The sequence below is a fragment of the Chironomus tepperi genome, unplaced genomic scaffold (assembly GCF_022539635.2).
Source record: "Chironomus tepperi strain 1889 unplaced genomic scaffold, CSIRO-AGI_Ctep_v1 contig_163, whole genome shotgun sequence".
Classification (NCBI taxonomy): domain Eukaryota; kingdom Metazoa; phylum Arthropoda; class Insecta; order Diptera; family Chironomidae; genus Chironomus; species Chironomus tepperi.
Window position 1 is genome coordinate 516106 of NW_027226285.1, and position 20758 is coordinate 536863.

The window sequence follows — 20758 nt, forward strand, 5'->3', positions numbered from 1 at the left end:
ATATATAAAAAAATTATGGCATCAAGATTATTTTGTGTCACTTCAAATTTATTAATATTAATTTTAATAACTTATGCATGTTTATCACTACAATATTTTAAAACAATGTCAGAGTACGGAAAAGATTCTTTTTTTTCGATGTTGTTCCTCTTCTCATACTTCCAACATTGTGGCGGTGTTGGTGTCATAAAAAATTCATAATCAAATGCGCTTAGTGAAAAAAAAAAAAAAGAATTTTATGTGATTCCTTTTAGCAATAAAATATGGTATTTTGGAGGAGTGGGATTGAAGCGCATGAGGTGCATTTTTGGATTTTTTGGGGTATTGGTTGGATTGTATTGTCTTGGTATTGTGTAATGAGGTTCCATAGGGTCTAATATGGTATAATATGGTATTTTGGAGTCTAATAAGGTTCAATAAGGTCCTATAGAGCTCAATAAGTCTTCCATAGCTTAATAAGGTCTAATACAATATGTTCAATATGGTATAATAAGGTCTAATGTGGCCTAATATGGTCTAATATGATAGTATGTAGTCTTATAGAGCACTATAAGGCATACTGCGGTCTACCCGATCGGCACAAATTAAAATGTTGCCACCACGGCGACGACTCGGTCGTATACTTAAAGCCAAGTGGCTGCCACTTGGCAATTTCCTTTGTTTTCGCCAAGTGGCAGCCACTTGGCTTTAAGTATACGACCGAGTCGTCGCCGTGGTGGCAACATTTCAATTTGTGCCGATCGGGCTAGTATGGACCAGTTTGGTAGAACTAAGTTCAATAATGTACTATTAGGTCGAATGAGGCCTTGTAGGAACCAATAACGTTCAATATGTACTTAAAAGTAAAAAATCGTAGTGCTTTAACGTTCTTTAAAGAACACTGTAACTCGATTTAAGAGAGGAAAGATGAATAAAATAAATAAATAAATAAATAAATAAAAGTTCCTTAAAAAAACTTAAAGCTCGGCCTCCATTTCCTGTAGAGGCCAGCAGTTTCCAGTTGTACCTCTCAGGTCGTTTAGGGCTGCAAACCTACACTTTAAAATGTCAATAAATTTCAATATAATTGGGAATTCTCAATTTTGTGTGCATACTTATGTGTATGCATGCTCTTTGTCTGTTCGGGCGACAGAGAGTTTGGATAACAGACATACAGATGGCACTTAGACTGCACTCAGTTTGGAAAATTCCTCATTGATCGTCCATCAACATCCCACAAACTGATGATTAACCCCAAAAATTGTCTCAAATAAAACTGCACCATTAAAAGCTCTAAACACACGATGACTGACAAAGGAATAAAATGACGAAAAAACTGAAACTTTTTTTACCGTGCGGAAAAAAGGTATCATGAATCTTTTAAATGTATTTAGTGTGATGAGCAAAAAGTTTCACATACTTTGAGGAAATTTTTCATTTACGAGCTCTTGAGTGACATCAAAAGCTTGTGAAATGTTTTTGTAGTTCACATGCTGCTTATGCATGCAACTTGTTTGCTCTCCTTGTTTTTTAAAAGAAAATAAAACAAGGAAATAATGACATAAGCTGAGAAATGTTTTTTGATACATTTTTGAGGCGTTGTTTATTCATGTTTTCGTGTTAAAGTTTGGTATGAAATATTAATAGTTTTTTGATGAATTTGAGAGGGATGCCCGAGCAGCATAACGTGTTTGCTAGGGGACTGTTGTGTCGTAAGACGAAAAGTTGCCCTGAAAGTAACGTAGCAGCTGATTCTGACCAATTTTGAGGCAAATAATGCGATTTGTTGCATTATGTCGCTCAGGATAGCAACAAGCCCAACCAACACAAATGAGGAAGGCTCTGACATGGTGGCTTTTCTTCAATATCTATTGCTTACCCACCTCATTCTCAATGACAACGAAAACTAGCACAACATTCACAAAACCCAATTAGATTCACCTTTTAAAACGTTTACTCATCCTCACAGCACATAAAGCACATGCACAATTTATATTTATTATGTCAAGCATTTAATTTTTTATTCTAAATGAAAGCATTGTGAAATTTTTTTCATAATTTTAAACAATATTTCATCCAAGCATGTATACCTCTATCTACCTTTGCAATTCCCCAAACCCCTCGTCCTCTACATCCTCATTTCGCATCAACTAGATACTAAAGGATGTAAAAAATAAAAAAAAGGAAGAGAAACAAAAGTTTAGAAGAATATTAAAAACTTTGTCATCAGAAAAGAAACTTCACACAGCGACTTATTTATGAAGCTTCTCGTTTTGTTGCAACACCGATAATATATAAAAAAAAAAAAAGCTCAAACAGAGCGAGAATAAAATAGAAACGAATATCGGATGATGTACTTTGTTGCATGCTGAATAATGGCAGTTGAGTTAAAATAAAGTTTTTTTTTGATGCATAATTTACAAATTTTCTTTTATTCTCTGGCTGTCGTTCTCATATTTCAGCTATGAAATTGAACTTTTGACATTTTAAGGAATGCTGAGGAAAAATATGACAGAATGAAATTGAGAAGGAATAGTTGGAAATTGGAATTTGTAGTTAATGTGGTGGAAGAAGAGAAGTTTAAGGAGAAATTAGGATAGAATATGAATTATTTTGGTCTAGAGCTAGTCATGAGACATTTATAGTCTAAGAAGTCGTTCACTCTTGAGTGACATAGATGAAAATAGCTTCACTATGGAGCATTTAAGACACCGTTAAAGTTGCTTTATTAGAACCAAAATCGGCTTCCATTTCCATACTCAGTGTGACATCCATATGACTGCCATTCGGCTTCCCCATAGAGGTAGATTCTCTAGATTCTCTCTTTCCCCAGTCTTAAGTAAGCCATAAATTTCTCCTCCAACCGCATTTTAAAAGTTTAAATAATTAAAAAACCATACAGAATCTCCAAAGAACAATTGAAATTTTTCCATCCAGTCACATTTTTAATGACTGACTTTAATAAAAATCTCAAACAAAAAGTCTCTCATTTTTTCAACATTCATACCTAAATTAAAACAGAATGCATATGTATGTACATACATATAAAAAAAAGCATGCAACACATGATGAAAAGTACTGTACGTCACTTCATCATAAAACATTCATCATGCATATGAGGCAAGAAGTTTAAATCAGAAAATTAAACTTCGCATTGTTCCATTTTAATGAATGTAATTTGCAGAAATGAAAAATAAATAAAAGTCAGTTTTAAAATAAGAATGAGTGAGGCGGAAATGCATGACAATTGCTGACACTAATTTAGTGTATATGAGCAGGACTTTATGGTAATCATGTTTAAACGAATATTGTAGATTGACTGACTTTAATGATGATGTTGCTAGATTTTTTTTTGTGTCTGTGCCTTAAAATGCGCTTCTCGCTGTCTTAGTCAGCAATACCTTGTTACAAGAAATAAATTCTTTAATTATAGTCAATTAAAAAACATACATATCGTACATATGAAACGTCTATTTTTTCCCATAATACAAAAAGGTTCATTAATTATCGTAGGAAAAGTAAATTGAAGCACGAAGCATGAAGACCTATAAATTATAAAAATATTTAAGCAACATCGCAATATTTTCCACAGAAAAAAAAATGAAAAAAATTCTAGAAATGGAAATGTGTTACAAAGTTTATACGTGGTGTAATTAAGGTATCGATTCATGTTATTAGGGATGATTACAAGTGATGTGGGCTGTGTCATGTGAAGCTGTCTCGTGGAGTGAACTCAAATGTCATGCTTCAGGCTACAGGTTTCAAGATTTAGGCTCAAGGTTTTAAGTTTCAAATTTCAGGGTTCATGCTTCAAACTTTACCATTCAGGCTTCAGGCTTCAGAGGTTTCAGGCTTCAGAGGCTTCAGGCTTCAGAGGCTTCAGGCCTCATGCGCCTCAGGCTTCAGGCCTGACGAGCCTTAGGCTTCAGGCCTCACAAACCTCAGACTTCAGGCTTCCTTGAGAAAAGACCGCATAACTAAATTTCACCTAATATTAAACCCAAAATCTAATGACATTCCTTACAGCATGCCTAACAGTCGCATTTCCAATTGACATCATTGCTTAACGACACCTCCATTTTAATTTCATTTCCTAACGTAAAACAAAAGCTCAAATTTCTTATGATGTTAAATCGGGGGTGAAAAAAGGAAGTCAAGGCAAGTGTGTATCATGATACTTAACTCCTGTTGAATATACGTAAATTATTTTTTATTTCACAAATTATTTCCATCCAATTTCATAAGTTTTATGTGTTTATATGACTGATTGCTTCCAGATATTTATGTTAAACAAATTTTTGTGGCTTTATGTATGTTTGTATGTTAGATTGTTTGTATTACTTTGATATATATGCATGGTATGGTATGGTAGAGTAGGCCACATTGGATAATTTTAATACATACAAGAGTAATTTGAGTTGTAATTTCAAATGTGGGGGGTTTTGGGGTTGAAATTGAGGTTCTTTATGGCATAGCTTTAGCTTCAGCTTCAATTTAAATGCTAGATGCAACTGAAATTTTCAGCATTTATCACCTTTGTCCATCAATCAAATTGGCCATAATAATTTAATTTATATGATGCAGTAAACCATCATAATTCCAACCCGAGCAGCACACTGTCGTTGTTAGGACACCGATAGGTAGCTGTGTTAACAGTAAAATGACAATTTGGATATTCAGAGTGCTTCTTGTAACCAATTTGAAGGACAAAACCTCAAATTTGATGATCGAGCTAGACATCTGGAGTAATTGTGGATGATTAAGGATTTTTGGTACAAGGTAAGGAGCAGCAGTGCCTAATTTGTGTGCCGGACTACACCAGAATGCTTAATCTGCTGCAGTTTATCTGCCGTCAACGTGCAGTTAAAGTAAATTCGCATCTAAGCGTCAATACAGCGATGCAATCATGCGCCAGCAAGCAGATTGTTCTGTTCGGCTTCAAATACCATAAAAGCTCCCCTTTTGACAGCAATACCTGATAAAAATCACTCAAAAATTCTTTAGAAAATTAAAACTCCATGTCCAGCATAAATATCACATTTACAGCACTTAAAATGAATGAGGATCTCAATATTCCCACACACACACTCACATACCCTCTCATGAAAATTGTAAGCAACAGCCATAAATCTTCCATAACACTTCTATCAAAGGAAGAGAATCTTTCTCATCCATGTCATGAAAGGAAAACTCTCAACACTCTATTTGAAGACATTGAGATATGTGGAACGAAATAGAAAGACTTAAACATGCAACCATATATATTATTCATCCTTGAGAAACTTCAAAAGTGGTAGCAACAACTACCATAAGAGACGTCATAAATCTATCCTAGCGAACTTCACACAAAAAAAAATATAAAGTGTAAAGGATATGATTGCATCTCATCCACACATATAGAATGAGTACATTGAAATCTGAAGACAAGATCTGAACAGCTATGAGATGATATAAAAATGAAGAAGTTGATGATGAGTGGGTGCAATGAACATTAATATGATTTTGCAGTTGGGAAATGGAGATAAGATGCATGAGTGATCGTAAATAATTTTGAACAAGATATGGGAATTCCTATGGTGGGAAATCACTTGATTTTTTAAATGGAAGTGATTTTAAAGGATGATTGAGGATAGTTGGTGAAAGATATGGGTCAGTGATGTTTAAGCTGTACATGCCGAAGTATAGTAGGATGTATTGATGTTGGCTTGATGACCCTGACCTTAGGGGACCTGCAGAGGCTGCTCATGTCTGATGCAGGTCAACAAAGGTCAGGTCAACAAAGGTCAGGGCAATCAAGGCACCTATACGTCTTGTCATTAATGCGGTAACCTAAGCGTCAATGTTCATTTAATGATGCCCATTGCTGCATTAGGACAAGAATAATCAGTGCAACCAAGGAAGTAGCCAGAAAATGTAAGGGAAGCTGTATATTAGAATCTGAATTCGCCCCTAAGTGCTATAGCAAGGGAGCTCCCAATCATGCTGATTTACTAGCTGCACAGATCAATTGTTAGTCAAGTCCACTTAAAGATGCTGCCCAATACATCCCGCTCAAATGACTAATTGTGACTAAATATGCCAGTCTATAAACCCCTCTCCACCCAAAGCTTCCCATCCCTGCCTCAAAACTGACCTTTTTACTTTTACTTCTAAAACATTATTCAGTACCACATTTGGTTTTTTGAATGACCATTTAGTATTTTTTATGCATTTTCCTTTATATATTTATTCAAAGCATAGAGTCAATCATATGATCATTATAGTTCATCAAGCTTTATGGAGATGCTTTCATTGAATTTTTATTAAAAACTTTTTACCATTTTTATGGTCAATATTTTACTTCTTTCTTTTTTTGTGTGCTATGGAAACCATAAGATAGTTGAGGATTATTTTAGAAATCAATAGTTCAAAGTTATAAGAGGTTTTTGTGCTTATAAATTTTACTGCAGCATAAAATGGAAATAAATCCTTTTAAAAAGAGTAAAAATTCATACATTGAATGAATTTATGAGAGTAAGCTATTACTGTCAAGTTTAGGTTTGGGTATGAGACAAATATTCAAAAAAGACATTCAAAGATGTTAAGGATCATAAGTTTATGACGTCATACATTATAGACTAGATGATATCTCAAAGCAGGGGTCGATCCTACGGGGATGGTACGGTACGGTATAGGAACGATGCTAGTACGATGCTACACTTGATCAGAGTTGACAGGACTCTGATTGGAAGCCCATTGAAATTTTGGAGTCCGGACACCCAAAGTCCTGCCAATTCCGCACCTGGTATGGCAAGGCGGCATACCTGTATCGTACCATGGGTGTACCAATACCCCACCATTGTCCCGATCTACCGTACCATGGGTTCACCATTAGAACCACATTAATACATCAAGAGACAGATTTATTATCTTGTCACTCCAGTTGCACTCTTGTACCATGCCATCATTGAATTTTTTACACCGCACCGAATCGTAACACCCCCGGAGAAATCGACATCACCACTAACCCTTACCAATCCACAAAATTCCTCTATCAATCCATAAATTCCACATCCCAAAACCTCCTCAAAATTCACAAAAACTCGTTAATTCAGTCACATTAAGCCATTAAAACCTTAAACAACATTTTCTTCGTCCTGTTCGTTTGGCATTCATATTCACTTTCCATTCCAATTTTCATCAATTTCACCTTGACATTTTGAATAATTTCAGCATTTTAGTTATTCTGTTTGTTTCAAAATGACAAACAGCTGTCGCCATACAATCACAATTGATGCAAAAATATCACATCGTTAAATGAATTTAGAGATTTTTTTTTGGGTAGGGTAGGGTATTAAGTTTGAATATTTTTGCAGCATTGCCATTGGAAATTTTCCAAAAAAACAAAATTTTAAATTACCGGTTGACATTTCCATATATATTTTCTATGTCTGCATATACATATGAGCGGCAACAGCAACATTCATGCTCGAGTCTACTCTTAACAAAAATTGAAGATTTAAAATTTCATACAGCATGCTGCATGTGTGAGATGAAATTTAGTGCATTGAGATTTTTTTTATGCATGCTGCTCCTTTGGATTTTTTCCATGCATGACATTGCACAAAAATTCATTAGGTGCCTACAACAGCTGTAGAACATATTATATTAAGGCACCGTTAGATGTGCATACGAGATTGAGTCTGTTGGTATATTGTGGAGGAATGTTTGGATGGAAATGCTGAAATTGGAAGGAATGGTAACTTTTTTAAGATAAGTCATATCGGTAAAAACCAGCGGCGAAACGGAGATCTCCTCATTGGATATCCGCTGTCATTGGGTATCGGCTGTCATTGTGTATTGGCTGTCGTTGGGTATCGGCTGTCGTTGGGTATCGGCTGTCACTGGGCATCATCTATCGTTGGGCATCAACTGTCGTTGGGCATCAACTGTCGTTGGGCATCAACTGTCGTTGGGCATTAACTGTCGTAGGGACATCAACTGTTGCTGGGCATCAGCTGTCGTTGAGCATCAGCTGTCGTTGAGCATCAGCTGTCGTTGAGCATCAGCTGTCGTTGAGCATCAGCTGTCGTTGAGCATCGACTGTTATTGAGCATCGACTGTCATTGAGTATCAGCTAGCCTTAAGCACTTGCTGTCGGGAACAGAAGTCGACGATGAACCTTTTTCCAAAGCTTTCAGTGACTCATGCTGTGCTTATTGACCATAAATCTAGATCTTATAAGAATTACTCTCATGCAAATTTCAGCACCAAAACTTTCCCATTCCCAAAAATTCCACGCCTTGTAAAAGAAAATTGTGTTATTGATACAACTCTTTAGATCGTCCGTAGCATGGCAATTTGGTTCATGCTGTGCTAGTTGGATGTTAAAGCTGCTATTTTCTAAAATAATACGTAAAATAGTTCATTAAATCATGCTGTTATAAAACTTATAGTCGACTGTATATTAGAATATGAAAGAAAATGACTAAGCTACGGTCTTTCTCATCATAACAAGTAAATTTCCTTATAACATCCATAATAACCGATGTACTTGACATGCTTCGTTAAACAGTCTCATAACTTCGATTTTGCTTGCTTTTTTTTTCAATCTTATTTATAACGAAATGAAAATTCACTTTGCATGAAAATTGAGATCAGTTTTTCATCTCGACTGAATTAATAACGAGTAGCTTGGTGAAGGAAGGTTTCAATAATATGAAGCATGGATAGTAAGCTTCGATGGAAAATATGGAGCAATTATTGACTCAGATGCATTGATTTTAGATTAAAAAAATTTAAATGGAAAAATCTCGGGAATTGGATGTGGTTTTTGATGGTTGAATCTGTGTCTGGATGTGTCTGGATAGTTGTCTTGACATCCTTAGTCCCGCTGGGTACATGGAGTTGTGAGATAAGAACGGCGTGAGTCACATATAACGTTTAATTTAGTCTCAGGCTAGACTCTACCATTTAAGGCTGCGTGCCGTTTGTTAGCTAAGTCAGCCATGATCGGGGTTGTCATGGCAGCTATCAAAAACGTTGTGCTGATTGGAAGCCTTCTATTGCCAAGCCTTTTCTACAAAAATGGCTTTCCGTCAGACCCTACTTATGGTTCCAATTTCAATTTACATCAATTCTATATCCATACCTAGCAGCATATTAGAACCTATAGGACATCTTTTTCCGTACACATCCCATCCAAAGAAGGTACAAAAGAGTGAATTCACAAGCTATTCATCCTTATCACATCATTAAATACCAAACAATACTTGTCAATCACTTTCAAACGATATCACTTCAACTCATGATGAGTCGCACGTGTACAGCTTTAATTTCCAATTTCCTGGAAGATGACTGTAAACATTGCACTTAACGTGTAATACGTCCATTTGATACCTTCCAATGAGATACTCAATCTTCAAGTTGATATAGACACAAGCAGTAAATTACCGAATTCTAATTAATTATTTACAGCCTGAAATTCGCATGTAAGCCACGAAAAAAGATTGATAAACTTTTGGAAGCAGAATGAAAAAAAAAAGTTAATGAGATCTAATGACGAAAGCAAATAGTTTATGCCCACTTGGGATATTATTTATAGATCGGATAACAAGGATTAGATAAAGTTTCCCATTTGAATTTATTTATGTAAGCTATGAATAGTTGATTAATGTGCTTGAACTGTATTGATATTTTTGTGTAAGCAAATCTGCGTCAAATGTAATTTGATTCTGGATTATTGGATTGAACATGTTGAATTGTGGGAAGATATTGATGAATTGAATGAGATTTATGGCTGTTATTGGAGACTAAATGGACTCATTATGATAATCTGGGTTATGAAGGGGTGAAGCAGAGGTGGAAGTTGACTAGGATGTTGTATGGAGTCGAGTTGACTTGAGAAGACTTCCGGCTCTGCGGTAAAAAGGATGAGGCACTGCCAAATTAGGCTAGATACTCTAGGATAGATAAGAAAGAGACTACTAAGCACTTTTATTGGCAGTTGATAAAGGGCAGCCAGCATCAACTGAGAGAGGTCTTGGATCACAGTTGATCTGTACGGCCAGCGAAGTAAGAAAGTGTAGCTGTAAATGCTTTTTCCCACAAGAATCAAACATTCCCATGTTAAACTCACCGAACTACCCGACTTCTGACATTTCCTTACATTGATAAATATTTACACTGTAATCAATTAATTTCATGCGCGTGCTGTGGACATGAGAAATTTGTTAATACTAAATTAAAATTATATACAATAAAAAAATGCAATTAAAAAGTAATGATTGTTGATTAATGCTTCTTCGTCTTTACAAACATTTGTTGAGTAAATTTATTAGTTCTGAGTATTTTTTTGTACTAATGACTAGAGCTTTTATGAGTTGATATTGGCGTTTTGTACTTCCAATGAATTCAATCAGTTTTTAACTGATTTCTCCTGTATTTGCATTGAACGGCAGGGTAAATCTGACTGTTGGAACAATGCAGTTGTGCATCTAGCAGGACCTTATTTAGAGAGAACCCCGATACTTAGTATGATACACTTTAACTTTACCATACCATAACAGAAGGTCGTTACACGGCTAATCATTCTTAAATGACTGAGGGTGAGCCAGAGTACTCAATAAGGCTCAATAAAGTAGAACATAACCGTAGAGATTAATGCCAATAAAATGCCACAAAGTGCGCTTAAGGGACCTTAATTCATATGCATTTTTATAATGCTTAGTCGTGAATATTTAAATAATTACTATGTGAAAATGACTTTTAGTTCCGTCCTTAGCCTCGAACAGGTCAATCGCGGTTCATAAGTGTAGTCTACAAAATACAATTCTGAACTGAATATCCAATAAAATTTACTAAGTAATTGCTTAATAGTGATTAAGTTTCACACAATTGAGCAACACAGGTTCATTAATCTAGTCTAAACTCATTATAATCATAGACTCTTGATTATAAGCATTCCGGCAATCAACAGACCACCATATTAGCCACCTAATTGACATAAGTAATCTTAATTAAGAAACCTAAATCCTGAATTTAATTTAATCTTGACAGCAAACTCAAATAATAACCTCATCACATCCAATAATGATCATTTTTAATGTTATCGAGCTGTAGAGCTTGAATTTAATGCAATATAAATATAGACACAATATAAATCAGACACGCGATAGAGTAATTTTCACATTTAATTACCATTTTTGATACTTAATGAATGTATCGACAGTTATATGAGCAACAATTGTTGAGATAACAATAACAATTAATTCTTTGGCTGTATTGATTTAATACTTTTGTGGTCATTCACTTACTCCTCCTAGTCAGTTCCATAATTCCGCCTTTTACCCTCATGCCAAAACCATTAAGACATCCTCATGTAAGTACATTAATTAAGAAAATAATAATAGTTGATTAAAGATTGTCATTATACAATCATCAATAGCTTATGAAATCTATCGACCGTACCTAAAAAATATTTTTTTTTTATTTATGACTTCTCATTATTTTGTGTCTTCATACACATTGTTGCAATAAATTATTAACAATATTGTGAAGGAGATTGCTGTCATTATCGTTATTATTACGAGTATTGAGAGTTATGAGAGGATAGACGATTGGAAATTGATATTGCATGTGCTTAAAAGCTTGATATAATCATTGCAAGACAATGGCAATATTGGATGATTAAATTTATGGTTGGATTGAATATCAAGTGGGAAAACTGTATGTATTTTGTTGGGGATTCTATGAGTCAGTAACTGAATGTAGGGATGTGCTTTTTTGAGTTATTCTTCTTCCTCCTTTAAAAAGGGACTTCTTACCCTTAACAGGGATATGTGTTGATCACGAATACTCCTTCTTGATGCCACCCAAGAATGACAGGCACCCGTCCATGTCACAATCTAGGTACACATTAGTCAGTTGATCCGACAACAGATCAGGTGCCACATTTTATCAATACGACTTTAAGTTAGAGCAGAGCTCGAATTTGAGTCGAGTTGACTCGAAGCGACTTCAATTGTATCAACTTTGAGCACTGAATTACAGTCACACCTACCTTGGCCCAAATTTTGATCGACCAACCGACTTGTGTTTATCGGATAGACTTGTACCTAGATTGTATCATAACATTTCATCCTAGTCATTAAAGGCTGCCGTTTTGTGATATAAGGGTCTATATTATAGATCGTTCCATAGCCCCAGACTGTCTTTGACCCAATCAGATATGACGCTATCAGTAAACATCCCTTATCATCAGTTTTAGATCCTTAAAACCAAGAAAAAAGACGCATCATTTTATTCATTTATATAAATTAATAATGCACAATTGTTCTGTTGGGTTCAGAGATTATATGACACTGCACAAAGTGCTTGAATTACATAGAAATGGAAGCAATAGACGAGAAGAGGAGAAAATTATGCTCATGAATTATAACTTTGGATAGTCGATTTAATGGCACTTTAATTATAATGAAAAACAATGGTTGACGATAAAGAATAGAGCTCTTTTGTTGGCGGTTCTTTTTTTTTGTGTATATAAAAAGAAGGAAATTCTCAAGAATAATTTCTCATTCTTAATCCTTCATTTGACACACGAACAATGAAATACGACAAAATCATTGCCCTATTATTCATCAGTGGTTTTATTAGTCCAATAACGGGTGAGTTTTTTTTAATGGATATCCTTTCTTTTATTTTCCAAAAAAATAATCTTACCCACCTTCCAAAAAATTCTTCACAGGCGGAATAAAGCCAGTTAATTACGACATCGATTCACTCATGGCGCCATGTGTGCTGAGACTTTGTGAAAAATATTTTAAATCCGAACGTGCTCTAACTGGCTCATTAGTTATAATTAACTTAGTATCAAATCCGAGTGTCGTTCAAGCTCGAATATTGCAGAATTTCAATGAGGATACAGGACATAATATCGCTGTCATGGTCAAAGACTCAAAGAAGCCACATCGTTCGTCACGTGTCCAAGAAAAGGCACAAAATTATTTTATGCTAATTCAACATTTTGATGATTTTGAGGCGACACTCAATCAATTAAGATCATTACCAACATGGAATCCACTTGCACAATTTGTCGTACAATTTACCATTCCATTTGAGGATGAAAAGTTGCAAGCTGAATGGATTGAGAGACTTTTTACTGAACTTTTATCGAATGATGTATTGAAGGTCAATGCAATGTATCAATTTAAGAATGACACAGAAAGAATTGGAGTTATTACGTGGTTTCCTTACCATAACGTAAGCTGTCCCGTCGCGGTAGAAAATATTCTTAAAATTGAAGATTGCTACGTTGTAACATCGATCAATGAGACAACAGAACAGCAACAGAAAAATTACAAAATTGAATCATTTAATCAAGACTTATATCCATTGATACCGAAGAAGCTTCATCGTTGTCGAATGGATGTCTCGGCTGTCGTATGGGAACCATTTGTTGTTGCATCTGAAAATGACTATGACGATGATGATGTTATTGAGAAAGGATTAGAAGTTCTCATGTTGAAAACCATCACGGATGGGATGGATATGAATCTCACATTTCAGTCAATTAATAATGAGAGAGCTAGTCGGACGATTACTGATAATAACAGGACTGGATTTTACTCAAGTATTTTGAGAAGGTAATGGCTTACTATGGTGTAATGTATAGGCTATGATCAACAGAATGTGCCCGAATAGCACAATCTGGTTGATGGATTTAAAAGTCAGAATCAGACCGGTGTGGCTCTAACTAAAAATGCTAGAGTTTTGCCTGGAACCAGATTCTGGATCTATTAAATGACTAGACTTAACAGGCAAAGAGCATGCTTTCATGGTCCAGATAGATCACTACGGTACCTAAAAGCGGTCTCTATACCTATTGGGATAGTGTCACTCGGGTTATACTCTTCTCTCTGTTTCTAGGCGTGCAGACGTGATGATCGGAGGACTGTCCGAGAATCAAATTTCCAGAAAGCTTCTATCCGCATCAATTCCATACTATCAAGATGACATTACATGGTGTGTAGCCAAGGCAGGTCTACAACCCAAATGGTTAAACGTTTTTATCATTTTTAATTGTAAGTAGGCACAACAAAATTATTTAATTCCATTAATTTCCATATTCAACCCCAACAAAACAGATAAAACGTGGATCGCATTAATCTCAACTTTATTCATAACATCAGCAGTTCTTTACATTTTCGTTCGCATTGAGGGAAAATACCGTGAAAATTACGCGTGGGCATTTCTCATCATGTTTTCCGTCTCAACAGGTCAATATGCTCATTATCAGCCAATCAGAATCGGACTGAAAATTTTCTTCATTGGATTTTTCTTTTTGGCCTTCATATTTCGACTGCATATCACAGTTATCTCATAAATGTCCTGACTAATCCACGTTATTTGGCACAAATTGAATCGCTTACGGATGCGATGAAAATAAACATGACATTTAAGGCAGCAGAAAATGCGAGGGAATTCTTTCAGAAAAATGATTCGGTTTGTTATTATTTCAAAATTAGCTTAGGCTTCCTTCCTGCTTGTTAGCGGGATTTTGTGGATGGTCAAGGGTGTTATTGTGTCTCTTTTGGCTGACAGTCTTGGTTTTTGTACTGTATATATGCATTAGATCAGTATTGTCCGAACTTATTCATGCCACGACACATCTTGATGGAAGGTCACGTTCAACCAGCACACGGTATGCGCACTAGTGTATCGCGGCACTCAGATTGGACAATACTGTACTATATCATTTAAAATTGCAGTCTAAGAGCCTATAACTGACAATTTGATGCCATTCCATACTAAAACAGTAACATTTTGACCCACAAGCTTGAAGACCTCCAAAAATACGCCTTGACATCCAGTCACTTTCCCAACTTATCTCTCATATTTTCCCATAATTTTCACTTCACAGACTTCACAGTATTTATTAAAAAATTACGTCATCTGTAAGAAACTCGATGATTGCTTCATGGACATCGTTAAAGATAAATCGCAAGCAGTTGCAATTTCACGCTCGCATGCTTTAAATAATCCACTACAATTGAAAGATTCAATTGACTTTTCATGCTTTCCGGTTCAAGAGAATGTCGTCATTTATTCCGTCGTTATGCTGTTCCGAAAATTTCATCATTTATTGCCAATGATTAATGAGAAAATTCGTACAATCGCTGAATCGGGTTTGTTGTCCAAATGGGAGATGGATAGCGTTAAAACATCAAAGGAACAAGATACATCATCAGGTGGTGGTCATGGATCGACACAAATTAAATTGGCATTGGAGCATGTTGAGGGAGCATTTATATTAGTGATAATTGGACTTTTACTTTCATTAGCTGTATTTGTGGCTGAGTATTATATTCATTGGATTGTTAAGAGCAATAAGCACGTGAAGTTAAAGAAAATTATAGAAGATAGACTTTGTCAGACAGAGTGTCATAAGAAGTTGAAGTTTTGTAAAAATAAATGAATAAATTGTATGTGGACAAGCTGAGTGGGATCCATTGGAGTCCTTGGACTACAATTGATCAATAGAACCAGTAAAGTAAGTAAATCTCAACCCCAATTCCTGCCCTAAGAGCATTACGTCATAAGTGAACGACCCCTAGGATAGCCCCAAATGTCAGTGTGGTCCAAACGATGTTCCTGGACATGCTGGTGTGCTATACAACAAGCTTAAGTGTCTCACAAAAACCAAAAATGTTCCATTGCTCAAAACAGCTTGAACAACACTGTAACAAGTGATCCGCCCCTAACAGGATTTCAGCATTACTAGATACACGTGTAGAATTGAATACTTTTCTCAGAAATTTACTTTAAACTTCTCAGATGGTCACAACACTCGGTACGAGAAGGAAAAAGTTCCAATGATGAAATTTAATTACTTTTTCCAAGAAGGATACATCCAGTTGGAAATGATCTGCTTTTAATTTTCATCAAATTTTTAAGACTAAGTTTAATGAAACATTCCATTACTAATTTATCATCAGCACGACGTGTTCAATTTAAAATATTTTTTATTTCCTCATCCCCGAGAATTTGAGTTGTCGGTTCTATTACAAATTCCTGTGGCAATAAACATTCATATATTCTTGTTCACGCTATGGGCGCACAGCAAACATTTCAAAATTTTCTGTGTAATCATAAAAGGAAGTGAAATGAAAAAAAAAAGTCACGGCTATGGAAATATGTAAAAAAAAATTTTTATGTGGTTTACTTCTGCGTTCATTTTTGTGGATTTTTCATGTGGTAAATAACATTTTTTTCCGGATAAAGATGTGGATACGGAGGGATTTTACATGCATGCATTTTGAAGCAATTTCAGTACGAATTTTTGAATAATTTTTGGAATTCTTATTTTGAGAAATGGTTCTCTCAGTTTCAGAGTTGGGTAAAGCTGGGTTTTACTGCATATTAGAGTACCTTTTGCAGGTTGCCAACTTCTGCCGATGGCCCATTCCGTTGGTTATTGACTTTCCCCAATGACTTCTTTCACAAGTTGTCACATTCTGTCGATGTCTCCTTCTGCCAATGGTCCCATCTGTCTATGACCCAATTTTGACGATAGTCTGTTGTGTAGATCGACTCTTGCGTCGATATTTTATTCTACAGGTTGTCATCATCCGCCGATAGCCCATTTCGCAGGTAACCATCTTTCACAGTTTGTCACCTTCTGTAGGTTATGGCCTTCCGTAGGTTGACTCCTTCCGAAGGTTGTCCCCTTCCGTAGGTTGTTGCCTTCTGTAGGTTGTCGCCTTCCATAGGTTTCCGCCTTCCACAGGTGGTTCATTGCATAGATTGCCGCTTTCGGCCGATTCTTGCAAACTTTGTCAGATTTAAAAACTTACAAGTCCACCTTCCACAGAATACCGCCATTCACAGGTGGCCGTTTTGCAGGTGACCCTTCCACAGATGACCCTTTCGCAATATGTCGTCTTCCGTCGATAATTACCAACTCTGCATGACAACTCAGCTCACTTCCTAGTTCAGTTTCCGAATAAATTTCCTGATATTCCAAATTGTCCTATTAACACACACTTTATTGACTCCTATCCATAGTTCTCAACATTAACCCTTCCATGTTCACTTATCCTTAACCAACCTTACTGATAACTTGCTGATAACAGTCCACTTTAATTCATAAATAATTAAACAAACCCACAAAAATAAAAATGATTCGCAAAACTAAAGAACCGTCAGAAAAATTATACACAGATATGCTGAGCTTTTTACATTTTTTAAGACTAGTCAGCATTGATCGTGACAGCTTTCAACCATTTTCTACATTTTTTTTTCCTAATGTATTCATCACATTCCCATATTTTTATATTCTTGCTACGAAATGAAGTTCTGATAATGACTGAGTTAATTAAGTTGATATAATATCTCTATGTTTACACATTTATCGTGAATGGAGAAAGTAGAAGCATAGAACAGTGCTTAATGTAGTTGTTTCTGATGAGTTATGAAAATAAATTTTAAGCATGATAATGATATGTAAAACTCTATGTACACATTAGCATATTATGTGGAATGATATGATTAAAATGAAATGAGCAAACTGTTCAGTAGAGAAAATTTTTGAATGGTTTTATGTCATGTCATTGCCTTAACATTATTTTCAATATTATATTCATATACATGCATATATCTATTAATGTTGAATGGAGTTGGAGACCAGCAGTTATTTCTAATTAGCACTTTACTGTAATTGAGCTAGAGTCGTTTACGGTAAGTTGTTATCGGTTTGAATCACTTATTAATTAAGGAGCAGTTCACTTTATCTGGTATCGTTCTGAGGACGGTGAGAGGGGGTGAGTTGGGCTCGATATTTAGTTAAGGGTTAAAAACTTGATAATTCTAGAGTTATTTAATAAGAGAACGGTCCATAATGAAATTCTTACAAATTGCAAAAATCAGTTAGTCCATCAAAAATCTGTCCCCATCTTGGCGTGGCTCTGACTTGATATCAGATTTGGTTTGAATTCGATACCATGCCTAGACCGACGTGACTCTGACTTATGGACGGATTCCGTTTGAATTCGACAGCATGACTAGGCCAGCGTGACTCTTGTTTGATGATAAATTCAGTTTAAATCCAATACTATGCCTGAGCCAGCATGGCACTGACTTGGTGATAGATTCGGTATAAATTTGAAACCTTGCCCAAGTCGGCGTGACTCTGACTTGGGGCGTGACTCAGAGTCGGCGTGACTCAGAGTCACGCTACATGTTGAGAGGTTTGCCAGAGACAAGCTGCACCAGTGCTGGATTTTGGACCGATTAACCTTCTTATCCTTAATACTCACAACACAGAAATGGCTAGAAATCCGATTTTCTTCTGATCAGAGCCAGTATTTCATCAAAGCCAGATTCACACTGACCTGTTGCCGGCAGTTTCAGCAATTCCTACGCCATGTGCTTTCCAGCTGTACTTTTCGAATGTTTTCTAGACATAATTTGAGATAAGTTGGAGATAACAACAGTCAAAAGCACTAATGTATCTGATCAAGACTACTATTATCGATACAAATGTCAAGTCCACTCTAAAATTCCATCAAATCAATCTTAAACAAGCCTTCTTACAATTTACTAATTGCTTGACGACCGTCCATCATTAAATTTCAGTAAACAAGTATCTATACAAAGTAAAATTGCAAAATAACAAAATTGAATGACGTAATTTCAACAAATAAATGACTTATCGCACCAAATCCTAACAAGAATTGTCGCAATTCATTTCCAGATTTTATTTTTCATGATGAATGTCATTAGCGACGCAAATCAAAAAAGGGTTTTGCTGAAATGACACAATCTTCTAAGAAGAGTGAGCAGGTTGATTGCCTTAAACTTGTTTATTTATTTATCTCTAACTTCAACTTGTGTGTGTGGGATGGCTCGATATCGTCAACATTTAAAAACAAAAGCGACATTGAAACATAACTAGAAAAACATTGCGTCAGTGACTAATTGCGATTATTTTTTTATGTCTGTTGGAACTATTTTTGTCTTTACATCTGTGGCTTGTTTGTTGATAAATCATTAATGGGAATTAAAATTAGTACTTTTAAAATCGTAAATAAAGCCCACGTTAAAGTCTGAGCGGCACAAAGTGACAATCTTCATTGAGTCGATCGACTGGGTCAAAGTCAACTGATATGGTGTTGTCTGGGCAACTTCGCGACTTACAGTTTATAAGGCGACAAGCCAATGGCCTTGTGAACTTGCTGTGCTGTTCGGGCTAGATATTTTCATTGACAAAGAAGTGGGATTTGGGGTCGTTAACATATGGCACTCATTAGACAGTGTCACATAGGCTTAGACGCAATTTAGAGGTTGTGTTTGGGATTATGACCCCAAAACGCCTCCTGAACATGTCCCTGTCACTTAAAAATCAAATTTTCTTCAGCATATCCTCAACTCATTCCAAAATCTGCATCCCATCTTCCTCACAAAATTATATAAACTTCAATTATTAAGCTTCTTTGAATATCCACTCCACTCGTTCTCTATGCATAAAAAAAAGGCAAGCAGTATTTACTTCATTTTGTCGCACTCACTGAATTTAACATCAACTGTAGATATACAATAAAAAAAAGAAAATCTTTTCCACCTCTTTTCGCTCAAAAAATCTTTTCGTCTCACTGCTAGGATTATCGTTATAGCTATTTCTCTTATGCTGTTGATGCTGCTCATGATATTCACATTGAATATTCTTTGAGAAGTCATATCTTGCTTCACTTCACATTGTTACAATATATTTTCACATTTCTAGAAAATATTTGCGGAATGAATGTTCAGATGCAAGGGATGGGAAGATGGGGAAGTTGGGGACAAGGTAGAAAATGCCACATTCAGATGGGAAGATGGGGAAGTTGGGTACAATGTGGAAAATTCCACATTTAGGGATTGGATATGGGGATTTTTGAATCTAAAGCTCTAGAAAATTGAAGGATTTTGTCAAAAAGGTACGAGGGGGGTGAAGGGGTTTGACCCTTTGTACCCCAGTCCAAGTCATAACTCACTACATGTCATCAGTAGCTACAACCTCAACTAATTCAGAAATTCTTCACCAAAGCCATCTGAGCCACCATCCTTTGTCATTTTACTCGTGTGACTCCACGTACATACATTCATACACACATCCATACTACATCCATATGAAAGAAGTGAAAGAGAACAAAAAAAAATATATACGACACCCAGAAGCAGAAACTTTATATTTATTGCACACTACACTCCCGAGTAATTTCACCGCTACAAAAGTGTTCTCATCGTTACACCTTTTCATTGCTATGCGACTATATCCATGTATATATATATGCTACACGATATTCTTAAAAAGATGTGAAGTAACAAAAAAATCAATTCCCAAGATTATCATGGAAATATCGATAGGTGTGCAAAGCAAAAAAAAAAAAAATGAAACGACTGAGAAGTGCTTTTAGGTATCAATGTATGCTTATACATAGAGATTGTGAAGTGAAATTATTGAGATAGAACAAAAAAAGAATATCTTATGTATGTGATTTTGGGTACGGGGGAGGGGGTTTGATTATAAATTTCAAATAAAAAGGATTTAATGCGGAGAAAATGTTCTCGCGTATACAATGTTAAGCTATTGTTGGCTTTTATATCTTATTGAATATAAAGTTTCTCATTTTATAGCTTTTTCTCGGAATTGACTTGATAAATGATTTAAATGTAATCGATTTTTTACGGGGGGATTTTTGTGTATTTTTACGGGAAGAAGGAAGGAAGGAGTTGAAGGTATTGTTATGAATTTAGGGAAATT

General features: G+C 35.6%; 1 pseudogene; it reads left to right on the forward strand.

Annotated features, from left to right (window-relative positions):
* Positions 1–12562: 12562 nt before the first annotated feature.
* LOC139088575 (uncharacterized) lies at positions 12563–15433 on the forward strand (annotated as a pseudogene).
* The last annotated feature ends 5325 nt before the right edge of the window (positions 15434–20758 follow it).